The 17432-nt window shown below is 39.4% G+C and overlaps 1 pseudogene; it reads left to right on the top strand.

The window, feature by feature from the left end:
• Positions 1-669: 669 nt before the first annotated feature.
• Positions 670-3694, top strand: LOC143881906 (SNF1-related protein kinase regulatory subunit beta-1 pseudogene; annotated as a pseudogene).
• The last annotated feature ends 13738 nt before the right edge of the window (positions 3695-17432 follow it).

Here is a 17432-nt window from a genome sequence, read left to right as displayed (position 1 = left end):
AACAACTCAGCCATGATGGCACCCATTGCCCACATATCTGGAGGTGAAATAAAAAGATGCAGAAATGACTGAATTGGTCAATGCATGTAGAATGATGATTTTGATTCAATATGAGAGGCACAGAGGGTAGAATGACTTGAACAAGTCGGCACTTAGCAGCGAGTTGAAACATATTCTGTGTATGGCGGCTGGGAGCTAACTTTTCGAGCAAGACCAAAATCAGCGACTTTGATGATGTCTTTTGCAATCAGTAGATTCTTTGAAAAAGATAAACTGACCATCCTGAAGGAGTAATATTATAATAATCACAGAAGATGTGCGATAAAATATTTATAGCAAATAATAACTTATTGGATACAAAATTTTTCTGGTGGGTTGGTAGCTATTAAATATAACATGCTATGTTCTTTTATTATTAGCAGCATGTACACAGTACAACTAAGAGAAATATATACTCAAAATTCACTTCAAAAAAATGCTCAAAATTCACTTCAACAATTCAAAATACAACCATACTGATCTACAAGTTATTAGCTAAAACAAGTTAATGACGTGCAAATACAGGTACAGCTCTAGATTCTCCCTAAGGATGATACAAATGTACTGTAAAATTGAAGCCCTGAAAGAAGTAATTGAGCACCCAGCAGGCACCTAGGTATGAGCATTAAAATGTATGAGATGCACCTAATATTAATCCATCTGTTTATATCTGAATTACTCATATTTGCATGGATACCATTGCCGGGTAAGAGTATGGCCACTATAGAGTAGTCAACTCTATACGACATAAGAACTGTATCCCCATTTTGGGGCACTGGTTGGTATTTCGAAAACTATCTATGAAAAAAAATGAGAATAGCAATTACAATTATGGTAGATCAAGAAAGAAAATGTCTCTCCAACTGATGCACATCCAAGTTAACACATAAGCATTCAGGATATGGATGTATAAGCATGCTGTATAACTATCGCTAGGCTTGAGACTTAGTCTCGCCTTTGGTATTAGATGTTTGAGTTTAGCTCAAATATTCGAATACCCTAATAAATTGGTCAAGTCTTAGACTGATCGCGTGATATAAAAAAAAAAAAAAAACTCTTTGAGTGTTTGGTTTTGAACTTGTTTTGGACGAGTTTCAATACATTGGTCTTTGGCCTATTTTTACAGGTTTCTAAAAAGGAAAAACTCTCTGAGTGTTTGGAGTTATACTTGTCTTAGACAAGTTGCATTGTGGTTTCTAAAAAAATGAAAACTCTTTGAGTGATTGAAATGATTTGTTTGTTTGTTTGGTTGGTACTCTTTGAGCAAGTGTTGTGTTTCCTTTGGCTTAGCCTGAAAAAAAAGAAGTAGTGCTTGTGTTTTTGGTAATCGTTCGTTCGTTTTTTGTTAACTAGTTTAGATATTTGAGTCATGAGTATTAGGGAGAGACTATCTCTTTGAGATGTCTTAGTCGCCGAGTTAAGAGTCGGTGAGAGGCTATCTCCCTATTATTGGTAGAGTTTTACCCTTGTAAATACCATTATTAAAAAAAAAAAAAAAAAAAAAAAAAAAAAAAAAAAACCAAAAATTTCCTTTGCATTCGGGTCAGTCAAAATGTGTCGTCTGTTCAGCTTTGCCATTCGCGTGTTACACACGCTCTGCCAAAGAGGGGCATCTGTAGACACCCCATTTTGACCGGACCCAAGTTCGTGTTGATTTTCTGCAAACCCGTCCAATGAGTGAGTGGGTACCCCAAATTTAACCCCAGCATAGATTAGGGTCTCGTCCAGATCCTCATAAAATTTTGTCGAAATCTGAGCCTGTTCGCTTAGTGAACGAGCCAAGGCAGTGAGCGTAGCGCGAATCCGGAAGAGGGATGAATTATCTGCACAAGGGGGTTGTCCAGGGTAGAATAGAGGGGTCAAATTTATCATTTCGTTTTTGATAAAAAACCACCGAAGGAGAGGAGAGGATTTTGGTTGAAAAAAAGAGGGGAGAAGAAGGAGAAATCTCAGATCTAGATCTGAAATCTCAGATCCAAATCTGAGATTTTCATAAATTAAGGGGTTTTTTCATCTTATTTTGGGGGGAGGCACAAGCAGATAGAGAGGGAGAGAGAGGCGGAGGATTCCGATCATCATCTCCGGCAATCCCGCCGGAGATCCAACCATCATCATCTTCGTCTGCCTTCGAAAGTTTACCACCACCTCCATTTTTCCATTATCACTACCCTCTTCATTTTCCTCACATCAACACTACCATTTTCAGCCACCGCACCTCCATCAAACCCATCTCTGCAAATCCGAAACCCTCTTCTCCGGCCATCCCGTCGGTGCTCTGGTGAGCGTGGTCTCTATCATCTCAGCCGCCACTCTCAATCACAGCAGCCACCTCTACATCCTTGCTAACCCTATTCTCATTACTCTAAAAACCCATTATCCCTAAAATTCAATTACAAACCCATATGCAGAGAGAGAGAGAGAGAGAGCTCGCCGGCCTTCACTTTCTCCGGCAATTTATGCCGGAATCTGGCATAAAGAGCCGCTCCACTCCATGGAAACCTTGATTTCCTTTCAGGTATTTTTCCAGATCTGATTTTGTTTTAGATCTAAAATAGAGGGAGATATAGGGGGTTTTTCATTTTTATAACAGAGGGAGAGGGATTGCAGAGAAAGGGAGAGCTCCCTTTTCCGATCTCTGTATCTTCAAAACCCAGTTTTCTGAAAGCTGCTTGTCGGAGAACCACTTTCTGGCACATCAATCTCCATAAATAACCCAAAGATCGGTGGCATTTTCTGAAAACCCTTCTCTCTGTGTTATTTTCTAAGCCTTGGTCTTCAGATCTTCAGATTTTAAAAAAAAAAAAAAATTAAAAAAAAAATAGGGAATGTGAATGGAAGAGAAGATGGTATTAATGGAGGAGAAGAGCCTTCTAGAAGATCCGATTGTTATCTAGGTTTTAGAAATGATTTTCCAGAGAGCTCGAATCGGAAGGCCCGCGTTTTGTCATTGGATTTGATGGGGAATGCGCCACCTGAAAGTCCTGGAAGGATTCAATCTCCTCTTATGTTTACTCCTCAGGTTCCTGTAGCGCCCTTGCAGAGGGCTGCAGATGTTCCCCCAGTTTACAACCAACCATGGATGAATGACACCCATGATCCTCTGGATCATTCCCCAGAGCAAAGAATCCTTACAATGATCATAATGAACTATGGAGGTAATGATGTTGTAGTGAAGGGATCATGGGACAATTGGTCCTCAAGGAAAATTTTGCAAAGATCAGGCAAGGATCATTCCATTCTGTTGGTCCTCCCATCTGGCATATACCAGTATAAGTTCGTTGTGGATGGTGAATGGAGATACATTCTGGATTTTCCTTTTGTAGCTGATGAGATGGGCTGTGTTACAAATCTCCTAGATGTTCATGACTATGTGCCAGAAAACCTCGAAAGTGTTGCCGAATTTGAGCTCCCTCCCTCTCCAGATTCAAGCTACGGTCAACCTTTCCCAGTAGAAGAGGACTTTGCAAGGGAGCCGTTGGCTGTTCCACCTCAGCTACATCTCATGGGTTTTGGAATGGAGAACGCAGAGGTTTCTTCGAAACCCCAACAGGTCGTTCTCAATCACTTATCCATAGAGAAAGGATGGGCTCCTCAATCTTGGGTTGCCCTCAGCTTAACCCGCAAGTTTCAATCCAACTTTCAAAAGAAAAGGTAGTTCAGTTCAAATTCCATTTGATTAGGTAAGTTTCTTTGTATGAGTAATTCATCTGGATCTATATCTGTTTGCCTGTTTGCCTCATGTTTGGAAATTTTTTGATCTATATATGCATAAATTTTTACTTTGATACTATCTTTCTACATGAGAATTTCTGAAAAGGAGATCATAATTCTGTTACAGAGAGGTTTTTAATACAAGGTATTTTTTAATTCGATTCATTGATGCTGTAGGTTTACAAATTGATTTTTGCCTCTCTGTGCTTTGTGGTTGGCTTTGAAGTGTTTAATATCATTTTTTTTTATTTCATTAGGCTACCCAGCGGCTGGTCTGGGCTAATTAATTTTATTTTAAATAAATTGTTTAATTGAAGAAGGAAATCAGATGATTTGCACTATTCGATGTCCTTGACACGAATATCGTCTGATTTCAAGGCGGTTTGTAGAAATATTATACGTGTAGGAAATCAGATGATTACTTTGGCATCATCTGATTTCATTGGAGTCCCCATATTGGGGTGGTGTTTGTGTTTGGGCATAGAAGTGTTTGATATTGTTTTTGCTTTATTAGGCTATCCAGCGGCTGGTCTGGACTAATTAATGTTGTTTATCATTTTCTGATTGCTACCGGTTGTGCACTCTTTAGTTGTAGATCATATTTTGCTGATATTTGATTTGTTTTTATAATAATTGATTGAAAATTTGAGATTATCTGGTATCCTTTTTCCTCTCTCTTTGGATAGACTAGCGCAGTCTTCTAGACTTCTTTAGATACTAGAACCTGTACTAGGAGACATACTCTGTCTCGTTAGGCATTCCTCCTTTGGAGGCAAGCCTCTTTTTTAGCTTAACCTCAAGGAGGTTACTTTGATTTTGATAAATGGTGTATCCATAGGAGGCATGCCTTGCCTCACTTAAAGAGCCTTTGAACCATTCGTTTGTGTGGTGATGTTATCGGGGGAGTCTTTGACTTATTTGATTTTTATTGATGTTATTAGGGAGTCATCTGTCTTGGCTTTGTAAGTAATTAGTCTTTAGAAGGCCTGCTTGGCCTCATTTGTAGAATCCTCTCTGAGGTTGCACCTCAATTTGTTCCTCTGTTAATTAGAGACCAATTTGGTCAATTAGTTGTCTTAGCCTTGCTTACCCCTTGAGGGCAATGATAAGGTTGTTTAGAGCCCATCTTTGTGTGTGTTTGGGAGACCCGCCCGGTCTCATTCTCTCGTTAATCCTCTTTGTGTGCTTTTTGATTTTGGGAGAACACCCTACTCGGCTTGGCTTCATACCCCTACCCTTATGGGTATTGGGTTGCACATTTGTTGCACCCTGGGGCTAGGTAGCTGTCCGGCCCGGCTGGGTGTTTTTACCTTTGCCAAATATGCACAAGGTCTCTTATTCCTTTTAGACCCGCCCGGTCTCATTCTCTTGCTAAACATCCTCTTTGTGCGCCGTTTGGTTTTGGAAGAACACCCTACTCGGCTTGGCTTCATACCCTTACCCTTATGGGTATTGGGTTGCACATTTGTTGCACCCTAGGGCTAGGTAGCTGTCCGGCCCGGTTGGGTGTTTTACCTTTGCCAAATATGCACAAGGTCTCTTATTCCTTTTGCTTGTAAGCTTCTCCTTAGTCGATAGTCCATTCGCCATAGCCCTTGATTAAAGAGTCTTTGACTCATTCATCCTTTAGATGGTGTTATTAGAGAGTCTTTGACTCATTTGCCTTTTAGGTGGTGTTATAGGAGTCTTTGACTCATTTGTCTTTAGTGTAGTGTTATTAGAGAGTCTTTGACTCATTTATCCTTTAATTAGCATTAGTGGAGTCTTTGACTCGTGTTTCTTTCTCTCTTAAAGAGTCTTTGACTCATTTATCCTTTAGTCGGTGTTTTTGGAGTCTTTGACTCGTATTTCCATCTCTTAGAGAGTCTTTGACTCGTGTATCCTTTAGTTGTTGTTTTTGGAGTCTTTGACTCGTGTTTCCATCTCTTAGAGAGTCTTTGACTCGTGTATCCTTTAGTTGTTATCAGTGGAGTCTTTGACTCGTGTTTCCATCTCTTAGAGAGTCTTTGACTCATTTATCCTTCAGTCGGTGTTTTTGGAGTCTTTGACTCGTGTTTCCATCTCTTAGAGAGTCTTTGACTCGTATATCCTTTAGTCGGTGTTTTTGGAGTCTTTGACTCGTGTTTCCATCTCTTAGAGAGTCTTTGACTCGTATATCCTTTAGTTGTTGTCAGTGGAGTCTTTGACTCGTGTTTTCATCTCTTAGAGAGTCTTTGACTCGTATATCCTTTAGTTGTTGTCAGTGGAGTCTTTGACTCGTGTTTTCATCTTTCTTAGAGAGTCTTTGAATCGTGTTTCCTTTTCTTTCAGAGAATCTTTGGTTCATTTATTCCTTTGGTGATGTTATTAGAGAGTCTTTGTCTTTGACTCATTTATCTCTTTCGCAGTTTTCTTAGAGAGTCTTTGACTCATTTGTACTTTCAGTTGGATTTATTAGAGAGTCTTTGACTCGCCTTTCCTTTTGCAGTCATTAGAGAGTCTTTGACTCCGTTAACTCATTTTCAGTGTTATCAGTTACTCTTATTAGAGAGTCTTTGACTCATTTGCTCTTATAACGGTGTTATTAGAGCATAGTTTCCCTTATTCACCCTAGGGTTTGTCCCTAGGGTGTTATTTTGTATATTCCCTCCGGTCTTTGGCCAAAAGGGTGAAAGCATCAGAAATTTTAAAATCCATAAACATTGAAATCATTAAAAATCTCAAAAACATTAGAAACTTAAAGCATAAAAAATAGTTGATTTGCTGTAAGTGTTTGTTAGGTAGAGAGTTCGTTTCGAACTACGTTGGCTTGATCCTCTTCCGAGGTACGTAGTGCAGCTTGGGATCCATATCCCAAGTCCAGCCAAACTTTTGTAAATAAACGTTTTAAACCTTCTTCAAAAACCTTTAAAATCTTGTTTTCAAAAGATCTTCCTCTAGAGTTAGGAGTTTCTCCTAGATAGAGAGTTTTAGAGTTAGGGTTTTTCTTTTGATAGGTTGTTTGATTGTTTGTTTGTTGTGTGCTTGTTTTAGAGTTAGGGGTTTGTCCTAGAGTTATAGGAGCGCCTCCGTCCGGTCAGTTGGCGATTCACATCGCCGACTGATGACTAGAGTAGGATACGCTAGTCCACCTTTGGTTTTCCTTAGGAAATACAGCCTAGTCACACATAGGTTGTAAAAACCACCTGCATTAGCCTAGGGCTAATCTGCATTTAGTTAGGGCATATAGGGTGTCCTAAAATTCACAATTCACTGGAATTTAAATAATCGTACAATAAACTTTAATAATTGGTCCGGTCTTTTAGATCGAGTTTAGGATAGAGGGCTAGGTGTCTTAGGCATCATAGCTTAGAATAGGCGCGAAGAACTACGTTGCCTTGATTCTCGTGGAGGCGGGGATACGTAGGCTTCTTTGGATGAATAACAGACCATCCGAGGACTCGGGCTAAATCGTTTAGAGTCTTAGGATTTGTTGTGTTGTTATATTGTATATTTTGTTGTGTTTTCTTACTTTCTTGTGCAGACCCTATACCCGTAGCTGTAGCATGCATGTGTTTGTCCATCAGAACTTAGACACCCATTAGGCATGTCACTCATAACCTATCTATGCTTAGGTGACACATCTTTCATTTTATTTTATATGTGTTTATTATTTTTATCCTCAGGAAATGCATGTTTAGGTAGACGAGTCCTGAGGATTGTTCCCATTTCACATGATTTTTTATTCAAACTTCTTTGGAGTTACTAAAAATGGCATAAGAGACCAAGTGTTCGCACTCGGGCGAATTGGAGGCGCTCTTCGGACCTTCTCCATTCATCATCAGGCACGGACCTTCTGTATCTCTGGTTATCCATTGCAAACAGAGCATTTGTTTTGGTTCCATGGCGTGTCCATGAATGGCGACTCTGAGTTATTTTTAGGTACATCTTGGTTTCGAGCCCTGGCTCCTGATCAGGATGTATCTCATTCGTTTTGTATCGCCACTCATGCTATGCTGCGAGGGTGGCACCTGTTTCGAGAGTTCCTTGGCAGAGCTCTCCTTCACTTTGTGGAGATCCAGAGGGTGTTAGGGACCTGTTCCCTCACCGTCCTCGGATCGGGGTCCACACATGCCAGCATAGTGGAGCCAATCACATGTCCATGTGCAACCTTGCATACATTACCAGATGCTATTGTTTCTACATCAGCATATGTAATGATAACATCTTTTGTATTCTATTACAGTATTACTTCATATTGTTACCAGAGAGACACGTGACAACTGATCAATCAGTCAAATCTAATTTTAAAGTGATAGCAACAGAGTAATTCCCAAGTTAATAGCATCGCAAAGGTGATAATAAGTGGGATATAGAACACTATTTGCTCACCAGGCTTAAGGTCACGATGGAAATATCCACGCTGATGCATATAAGCAAGGGCTTGAAAGACTTGAAAGCACCAGTTTCTAATTTCCGCCTCTGAAAAAAGCTTCCCCGGTCTTTCATAAGCTGGAATAGGATGCATTCCTGAAATAAACACACAAAGTAAGGATTCAAAATTAGACATTAAAACACATTCATATCAGGAACAGGGAAAAGTATCTGTGTTCCTCATAAACATACCATATATTCAAATATGAAGTACAAGACATTGTTTTCCCTAATAACCTCTTTGAGCTTCACAATATTTGGATGGTTCATTTTTCGCAAGGACTGCCAAAATAATAAACTTTATTCAGAGATGAGCATGGAGAAAAGATTTCAATAATCAATGACAAAATATCATAAGAGCACCTTTACTTCTCTAAGATTCATGAACTCCTCCCAAGAATAATACTTTCTCTTCATTTTCTTAATTGCAACCTGTCGTCAAGCAAATGAAAAAAAGAAAAAGAAAATAGATCATAAAAAAAACTTGACGGCAATACGGATAAGTTAAAACACGTGAGCAAGCACTTAAATCTCCACACAAAGGACACTTACAACTTCACCAGTCTGCTTATTTATACCTCGCCGGACACTTCCAAAAGTTCCATCACCAACCTCCTTGATTATATTGTACCCGTAACAGTAAAATATCTCTCAGAAAATTTCATACCCGCAATTAATGTGACCTGTAAGATAGGTTTATAAAAAACGAACTCACCGATCCATGAGCGGTAGGGGGAACCAAAGCAGCTACCGAAAGCTTGTTGCTCTTACTTATTCAAGTAAAAATGTGAAATGTAATAATGAAATATTTGACATTTCACAAGATATGTCTGGCTTCAAAGGAGAAGCTTCTGAATGCACTACAGAATATAGACAAATTGTATGGTCAAATACAATATTAATTTGAACTCACAACATGCCTCACCACAAAACTCATATTCTGCTGATCGATGGTCTTCATCACCTCATTTACCAACAACTCTCCGAAAACAGCTCCAGAACAGCAAACCACTTTAAGTGCTAAAAAAAGGTGTCAAACTGCAATGCATTGTTCCGCCAATTTTGCGGTTGCCAAAATAGAAAGATTACTCTGGCCAAGTGGAATGAATGTCGCTCAAAGATCACTTGAATCGAATGATCAGGATTTCAAAAGCACCAATTCTATTTGTCATACATAGAAATTCAGGACAGAAATTTAAGTTCCCTGAAAACTCATAATAATAACCGAGGAACAGTGATAAAAAGGAGGCAAAAGCTTCTAAGACTGCATTGAATGGAAACAATACTCATAGCTAGGCAATGCAAAAAAACCTTCATTACCAACTTGCAGCCTTTAACCCTGGAAATAAAGAAACAGAGAAAGGAAGCAAAGTTAGTATTTATTGAGAATAATAATATTTGAACATGCAAACATTCCATGGAATCCATAATCTGAGCCATACCCCACAAGATACTCCCACAATGTCAGGCTCGTTATACTTCAAACCAATTTCCAGTGAAATTTGTGTCGGTAATGCACTGTGGGGAAGGATATAAATAATATTAGACCAAGTTGAAAGTAAGAAATACTTGTCGAAGTAAAGACATTGATAAATGGTTTACTTGTGAAAGTGCAATATAGATCCAACACCGGTTTCAGAACAAATTAGCATCTGGCCTTCGGTGATGGTCATGTAAGAGCAGCAGGCCACTAAGTACAGTTGACAAACAAAATGAGAAGGGATTCTCCAAAGTTGAAAAACCGCCAGTCGAGAACCCCCTGGAATGAAAACACCCGGTACTGGTAGCAATTTGACCAAAGGCTTGCCTGCTCCATACCTTAAGTAAGATAGCTAAGCGCTTGGGAACACACTAGGGCGCAATCTGGCAAAAAATGCAGACAATAACACACTATGATCAGGACAGATGCCAAGTAACCAACTCTTAACACTAATAACACTGCATCACCAGATCAGAAAGACGAACAGAAGAGCTTAAAATATCTGTCCTGGATGTACAATACAATTTTGGAAGCAATATCCCATTTTGTTGTGAAAAACCACCACAATAGCAGTTTGCAATTTCAATGGCAATTCAAAACGAAACAAGGAAACACAAGCAAACACATGAAGACACAAAGATTTACATGGTTCCGCGTAAAGCCTACATCCACGGTAGAGGCAACTGTGGACCCCGATCCGAGAGAGGCGGGGGACGAACCCCACACGAAGTCTCAGGATCATCCACGTGAATGGAGAGCTCTACCAAGGAACTCTCGAAAGAATGTGCTTCTCACAGCATGAGTGGCAAGGTAAGGTGAGATACCTCTCAATTCTAAACACGACTCGACAAAATGAATCCTAAAACTCTAATGCAGTACTTGACTCGGACCAGAATGGCCATCCACCCTGGCTGCTCTACGTATCCCTGCCTCGGGAAGAATCGGAGTCAACGTAGTTCGATGACCTATTCTAAAATACGATGCCTAACCATCTAGAACCGCTATCCTAGACTCGATCCACTAAACTCGACTGATTTTTTAAAGCTTTTTGTGCAATTGCTCAAGTTCATGTGAGTTGTAATTTTTAGGACTCTCTATATGCCCTAACTAATGCAAGTTGATTAGCCTTAAGCTAATGCAGGTGGGCCCTATATTCTATGTGTATCTAGGATGTGCATCCTAATGAAAACCATGGGCTGACTATATGCTTCCTAGTCTAGCCATCAGTTCGACTAAATGTCTAACCGATCAACTCGAAGCCTCCTAACTCTAGGGACACTCACACGACAAGACACACCATATCAATACAAATCAAGACAGTCTCCTAACTCTAAAACACCCCAAATATCTAGGACAGATTCCTAACTTTAGGGGAAGATCTTTTTGAAAAGGTTTTGAAGATGTTTTGTATTTTTGGGAAGGTTTGAAATTGTAAGCCCAATGGTTTCCACCTTGGCATTCCCATCTTATTTTGATGATTCCAATACACAAGTGATTTATGATCTCTAATGTGTTTGATTGTCTAAGTTGTAGATCACATTGGTGCTAAGACACATTGCTTGGATTGAGGCCAAGAAGCACTCATTGGACCACTTCATGAAGGCCAAAGACATCAAAATCCAAGACAAATGAAGACTTGAAGAATCCATTGAAGATCAAGTTATATTAGATTGTATTAAGATTCAATCTTAGTTTTAGATTTGAAAAGCATAATTAAGTAAATAAACACACACCCTAAAAATATAAGTGATTGTATTTGTGGAGTTCCAACACCTTGGAACCCTCATAGCAATCCCATCTTGGTGTTAAGTTGGAAGCCCAAAAACATGAAGTGAAAATCTGCTCTTCATAGGCTTCTCGGAACTCCGAGAGAAATTCTCGGAACTCCGAGAATTCTCAGAACTCCGAGAAATATTCTCGAAACTCCGAGAAATGGTCCAGTAGACTTTTTTTCATCTTCTGTTTGTATTCCCGGAACTCCGAGATTTTTTCTCGGAACTCCGAGAACACTGTAACGGTCATATTTTGAGCCGTTGGGAATTTTGCTGGAATTACCACAATGCCATTGAACGGTCATATTTTGGTTTTCCTATATATATGGGCATTCTAAACTTCCAAACTATCAATCCTAACACTCTAAAAACCTACTTGAACATCCTTAGAGTGAATCAAACTTGTTTATGCCTCTCATCATCTAAGATTAGGATTCGGATCTATAGGCTATATTTGTACATCTTCTGCAAAGTTGTAAACCCTTGTGAGGGATTTTTGTTCTTTCTTTCGGATTCAAGAAATTGTATTCGGGCGAGTGTTCGGAGAAGCGTAGCCCACTCTCCGTGGTGAGGATTGCCACCAAGGTTAAAGGTGATCAGAATTTGTAATCGGCACCGATCTTCGCCGAAGTTAAGAAGATCTCTTAGTGAAGCCATCAACGGGTCTTTGTTGGTGGAGTGGAGTAGGCCTCGCGTTTTGAGGACCGAACCACTTTAAATCTCGGGTGCACTCTCTCTTGAACTCTAGCTCTTTACTTTGCATTGCACCTCTAGATTTAACTTGTGTGCTTGAATTTCATTTTGATCTCTTAATTTCCAATTTAGGTTTGAGTTTTCAAAAGATTAAAACTTGTTAGAAACCTAATTAATTCTCACTCCTCATAGTTTCCGTACTAGGGACCACCCTTGGAATTTCACTTGGTATCAGAGCAAAGGCTCTTAAAAGATTTTCTTTTCTATAAATCTTTGAAAAAAATTTCTTTAAAAATTTCAACAAAGGAAAGATCATAAGATCTTTGGCAACTTTCTAACTGTGAAATGGCGGATAGAAATGGAACCGGACTTCCGGAGGGCCATTCCACAACTAGACCTCCCTTCTTTAATGGGTCCAACTATGGACATTGGAAGACAAGGATGCGCATCTTTCTTCTTTCGATAGATTTGGAACTTTGGCATATTGTTGAAAATGGATACATTTTTCCTTCCACACCATTTGAAGAATTGAATACGGTAGAAAAAAGGCATGCAAATTTAAATTACAAAGCTATAAATTCTTTGTTTTGCGCCTTATCTACGGAGGAGTTTAATCGAGTTGCTCTTTTTTATTCCGCCAAGATTATTTGGGATACACTTGCCATTACCCATGAGGGAACTTCTTAAGTTAAGGATTCCAAAATAAACTTGTTAAAGAGCAAATATGAAATGTTTAGAATGGATCAAAACGAAAGCATTTCCGAAATGTATACTCGTTTTTCTAAAATTTCTAACGAATTAGCTAATCTTGGTAAATCTTATCCTACTGATGAACTTGTGAGTAAGTTGCTTAGGTCTCTTCCTCCATATTGGGATCCAAAGGTAACCGCCATACAAGAATCAAAGAATCTCAAGACGCTAACCATGGAGGAGCATGTAGGATCTCTCATCACCCATGAGATGCTCCTCACTAGCCGACAAGAGGAGAAGAAGCCGAAAGAGAAAGAGAAAGAGAGTCGATCTCTAGCTCTAAAAGCCTTCAAAGCAAACTCATCATCCTCTAGCGAGGCGGATAGCGATGAAGAAGAAGCTTTAAGGAAATTTAAAAGCTTATGGAGAAAGAAACATAAAAAGGATAAAACGAAGAAGAAAGAAGAAGGTGAAGTAGAAAGAGGAATAAGGTGCTATAATTGCAAGAAGGCCGGACACAAAAGACCGGATTGTCCACTTCTCAAGTCATCTTCCTCAAAATACAAGGGAAAGAAGGAATGGAAGAAACATAAAGCTCTTGCCGCCGGATGGGATGCTACTCGCACCTTGGGAAAGAGTTCAAGTGAAGGGGAAGAAAAGAAAGATGATCTTTGCTTCATGGCACTCACCCATGAAGATGAGGTAAACTCTAACCCCTCATGTTATTCATCTAGTAGTGATAATGAAAAAATATCTTATGATGAATTGTGCAATACCTTGCATTGTCAAATTTCTAAAAATAAAGTTCAAAAGAAATCTATTTTAAAATTAGAAAATGAACTTAATTTTTTGAAAAATGAATCTTCTTCCAAATCTCAAGCACAATTTGAAAATTTCAAACTTGAGATTGAAACCCTTAAGGGTCTTTTGGATAAGAAATCTTGCCAATTAGCACAAGTTCAAAATATGGCAAGCTCTTCCAAATCTTATGAAGATGAATTTAATGATTCTTTAAATCAAATAACACATCTTCATAATGAAAATGAAAGATTAAGATTATGTCTCCATGGTTTCCTAAATGGTGATAAAATTATTGACATAATCTTGAGGAAGACTAGTCAAAGACCTAAACATGCATATGATGGGACTAGCGTATCTAACCCTCATGTTAGATGCCATTATTGTGGAATAAATGGTCATTACCAATTCCAATGTGCATCTAAGATTTGGGATAGTGTTGGAACCAAGAAATCTTGGGTTCCCAAAGCCCCCATATGATCATCTTCATATGTGCTTAGATTAGGGGCTAATGCTTTAAAATTGAATATCTTTTTCAAAGTTAACTAAACATCCCCTCTTATGTTGAATAAAAATTCTAAATAGGGGGAGTTCTAGGTTTGTCTTTTTCCTTAAAAAAGGGGGAGCTTTAAATTGAATATTTCATCCCCTTGCTTCTCTTTTACCCCAATCTTTTTGATTGATGCCAAAGGGGGAGAGAATTCTTGAGTAAGGAAAATATATGTGCTTTTTATTGGAAAATCTCTTGTGCTTGTCATCATCAAAAAGGGGGAGATTGTAAGCCCAATGGTTTCCACCTTGGCATTCCCATCTTATTTTGATGATTTCAATACACAAGTGATTTATGATCTCTAATGTGTTTGATTGTCTAAGTTGTAGATCACATTGGTGCTAAGACACATTGCTTGGATTGAGGCCAAGAAGCACTCATTGGACCACTTCATGAAGGCCAAAGACATCAAAATCCAAGATAAATGAAGACTTGAAGAATCCATTGAAGATCAAGTTATATTAGATTGTATTAAGATCCAATCTTAGTTTTAGATTTGAAAGGCATAATTAAGTAAATAAACACACACCATAAAAATATAAGTGATTGTATTTGTGGAGTTCCAACACCTTGGAACCCTCATAGCAATCCCATCTTGGTGTTAAGTTGGAAGCCCAAAAACATGAAGTGAAAATCTGCTCTTCATAGGCTTCTCGGAACTCCGAGAGAAATTCTCGGAACTCCGAGAATTCTCGGAACTCTGAGAAATGGTCCAGTAGACTTTTTTTCATCTTCTGTTTGTATTCCCGGAACTCCGAGATTTTTTCTCGGAACTCCGAGAAATATTCTCGGAACTCCGAGAACACTGTAACGGTCATATTTTGAGCCGTTGGGAATTTTGCTGGAATTACCACAATGCCATTGAACTGTCATATTTTGGTTTTCCTATATATATGGGCATTCTAAACTTCCAAACTATCAATCCTAACACTCTAAAAACCTACTTGAACATCCTTACAGTGAATCAAACTTGTTTATGCCTCTCATCATCTAAGATTAGGATTCGGATCTATAGGCTATATTTGTACATCTTCTGCAAAGTTGTAAACCCTTGTGAGGGATTTTTGTTCTTTCTTTCGTATTCAAGAAATTGTATTCGGGCGAGTGTTCGGAGAAGCGTAGCCCACTCTCCGTGGTGAGGATTGCCACCAAGGTTAAAGGTGATCGGAATTTGTAATCGGCACCGATCTTCGCCGAAGTTAAGAAGATCTCTTAGTGAAGCCATCAACGGGTTTTTGTTGGTGGAGTGGAGTAGGCCTCGCGTTTTGAGGACCGAACCACTTTAAATCTCGGGTGCACTCTCTCTTGAACTCTAGCTCTTTACTTTGCATTGCACCTCTAGATTTAACTTGTGTGCTTGAATTTCATTTTGATCTCTTAATTTCCAATTTAGGTTTGAGTTTTCAAAAGATTAAAACTTGTTAGAAACCTAATTAATTCTCACTCCTCATAGTTGCCGTATTAGGGACCACCCTTGGAATTTCAGAAATGTTTATTTTTAAAGGTTTGGCTGGACCTGGGATATAGATCCCGAGCTGCACTAAGTACCCTGTGGAAAGGGATCAAGCCAACGTAGTTCGGAACAGAATTTCCTAACTATTCTCCTATGACTCTTGACATTTTTGAGATTTTTGGATTTTTCAGATATTTTTCAAGTGTTTTTGAATTTTTGACACAAGAGGACAGAATCCTATCATCATAAGGGTAGAATAGACTCCTGATATCCCGCAAAGGTTGGACAGCATCCTATGCTTTGTGGGGAGGGCTGGATGGAATCACATCTCTGCAAGGGTTGGACAGCATCCTATACCTTGCAAGAACGGATAAAAATCACATGACTTGATGCGAGGCTGGACAGAATCCTAACCCCTACGATGATAGGACAGGCTCCTGAACTAAAGGATTGACTCCTATGCTAAAGGACTGACTCCTAGACTAGTGACTCTAAGAGGGATGCTAATAAGACAAGGCATGTCTCCTAAAAGAAGATGAGATAAAGAAGGGTGCTAGTGAGACTGGGCAAGTCTCCTAAACACAGAGATGAGCTCCAAGTATCCTTATCATTGCCCCTGCAATGATTAAAGGATTAGACCACTAATAGACCGAATTGGTCTTCTACTTAGAGTGGAGGGTTCTACTCGAGACTTGAATAGTCTCCTATGGGTGACTCATTAATGAGACAAAGCCTGTCTCTAAAGGGGTGCGGCTTGCTAATGAGACAAAGCCTGTCTCCAAAAAGATATAACTCTTTTCTACATGAGGCATAGCTTGTCTCCTACAGGGGTGAGTTCTTTAATGAGACACAGCCTGTCTCCTAAGAAAGGCTCTAGATGACTCCGTCATCGCCCTTGCAATGAAGAACTAAAGGTTTCAGGGTATCTAAAAGACTGAGGATTCTTTACCTAAATAAGAGGAAAGAAGATGGGAGAGGGTACTATCATGATCCAATAAATCCCTCTAAGGATGAGCTTGGGCTATCGCCTTCATCGCCCGCAATGATAGGAGCTAGTGTCTAAGGGTGTCTAAAAGACTAAGAAAGTCTACTAAAAAGGGTATGACTTTGTATCGAGAGACAGCTTGTCTCCTAAAAGGGAAACTCCAGCTAGCACATCCTTATTATTATACAAGCTCCACCAAGCTAACATAATATTCACAAGCAGATAAATTTAGGAAGGATTACACAACTCGGATACATGACCATGTAAGAATAATTTCTATGCAAGATCAAAAGAGCAATATACCAAAATCTAGAACTAATCAGCTAAGGTACCCAAAGCTACTAAAGCATCATAATAGAAAAAAAAAACAGCAAATCAATTCGAAAAGAGAACAACCCGAGAAAGTATTGTCATGAATAGACCTAATTGTCATCAGGAATGTAATTGTCTCATATGACATGCAATTCAGTTGAAATCGTCTTCCCAGGTATGTGTGGACCTCGATCCCGAGGACGAATGGGCGAGGGACACGAGGTCCCCCGTCGATCCTCTAAGATCTCCACAATGTGAAGGAGAGCTCTACCAAGGAACTCTCGAAATGGTGCCACTCATAGCATGGGTGGCGATATAAGTGAGATACCTCTCGATTCCAGGACCGGCCCGGAACCCAGATGTACCTATAACAAAGAAGAGTCGCCATCCAGGGAAGTAGGCCCTGGATCCCATGAAATGCTCTGTTGCAACGGATAACCAGAGATACAAAAGTCCGTGCCTGATGACGAATGGGGAAGGTATTAAGCGCCCCTAATTCGCCCAAGTGCAAGCACCTGGTCTCTTATGCCATTTTTAATTAATTTTGAAGAGTTTTG

The sequence above is a fragment of the Tasmannia lanceolata genome, unplaced genomic scaffold (assembly GCF_043159265.1).
Source record: "Tasmannia lanceolata isolate RefF3 unplaced genomic scaffold, GAP_Taslan_0.1 ptg000002l, whole genome shotgun sequence".
Lineage (NCBI taxonomy): Eukaryota > Viridiplantae > Streptophyta > Magnoliopsida > Canellales > Winteraceae > Tasmannia > Tasmannia lanceolata.
This window is presented reverse-complemented; position numbering and strand designations above follow the sequence as displayed.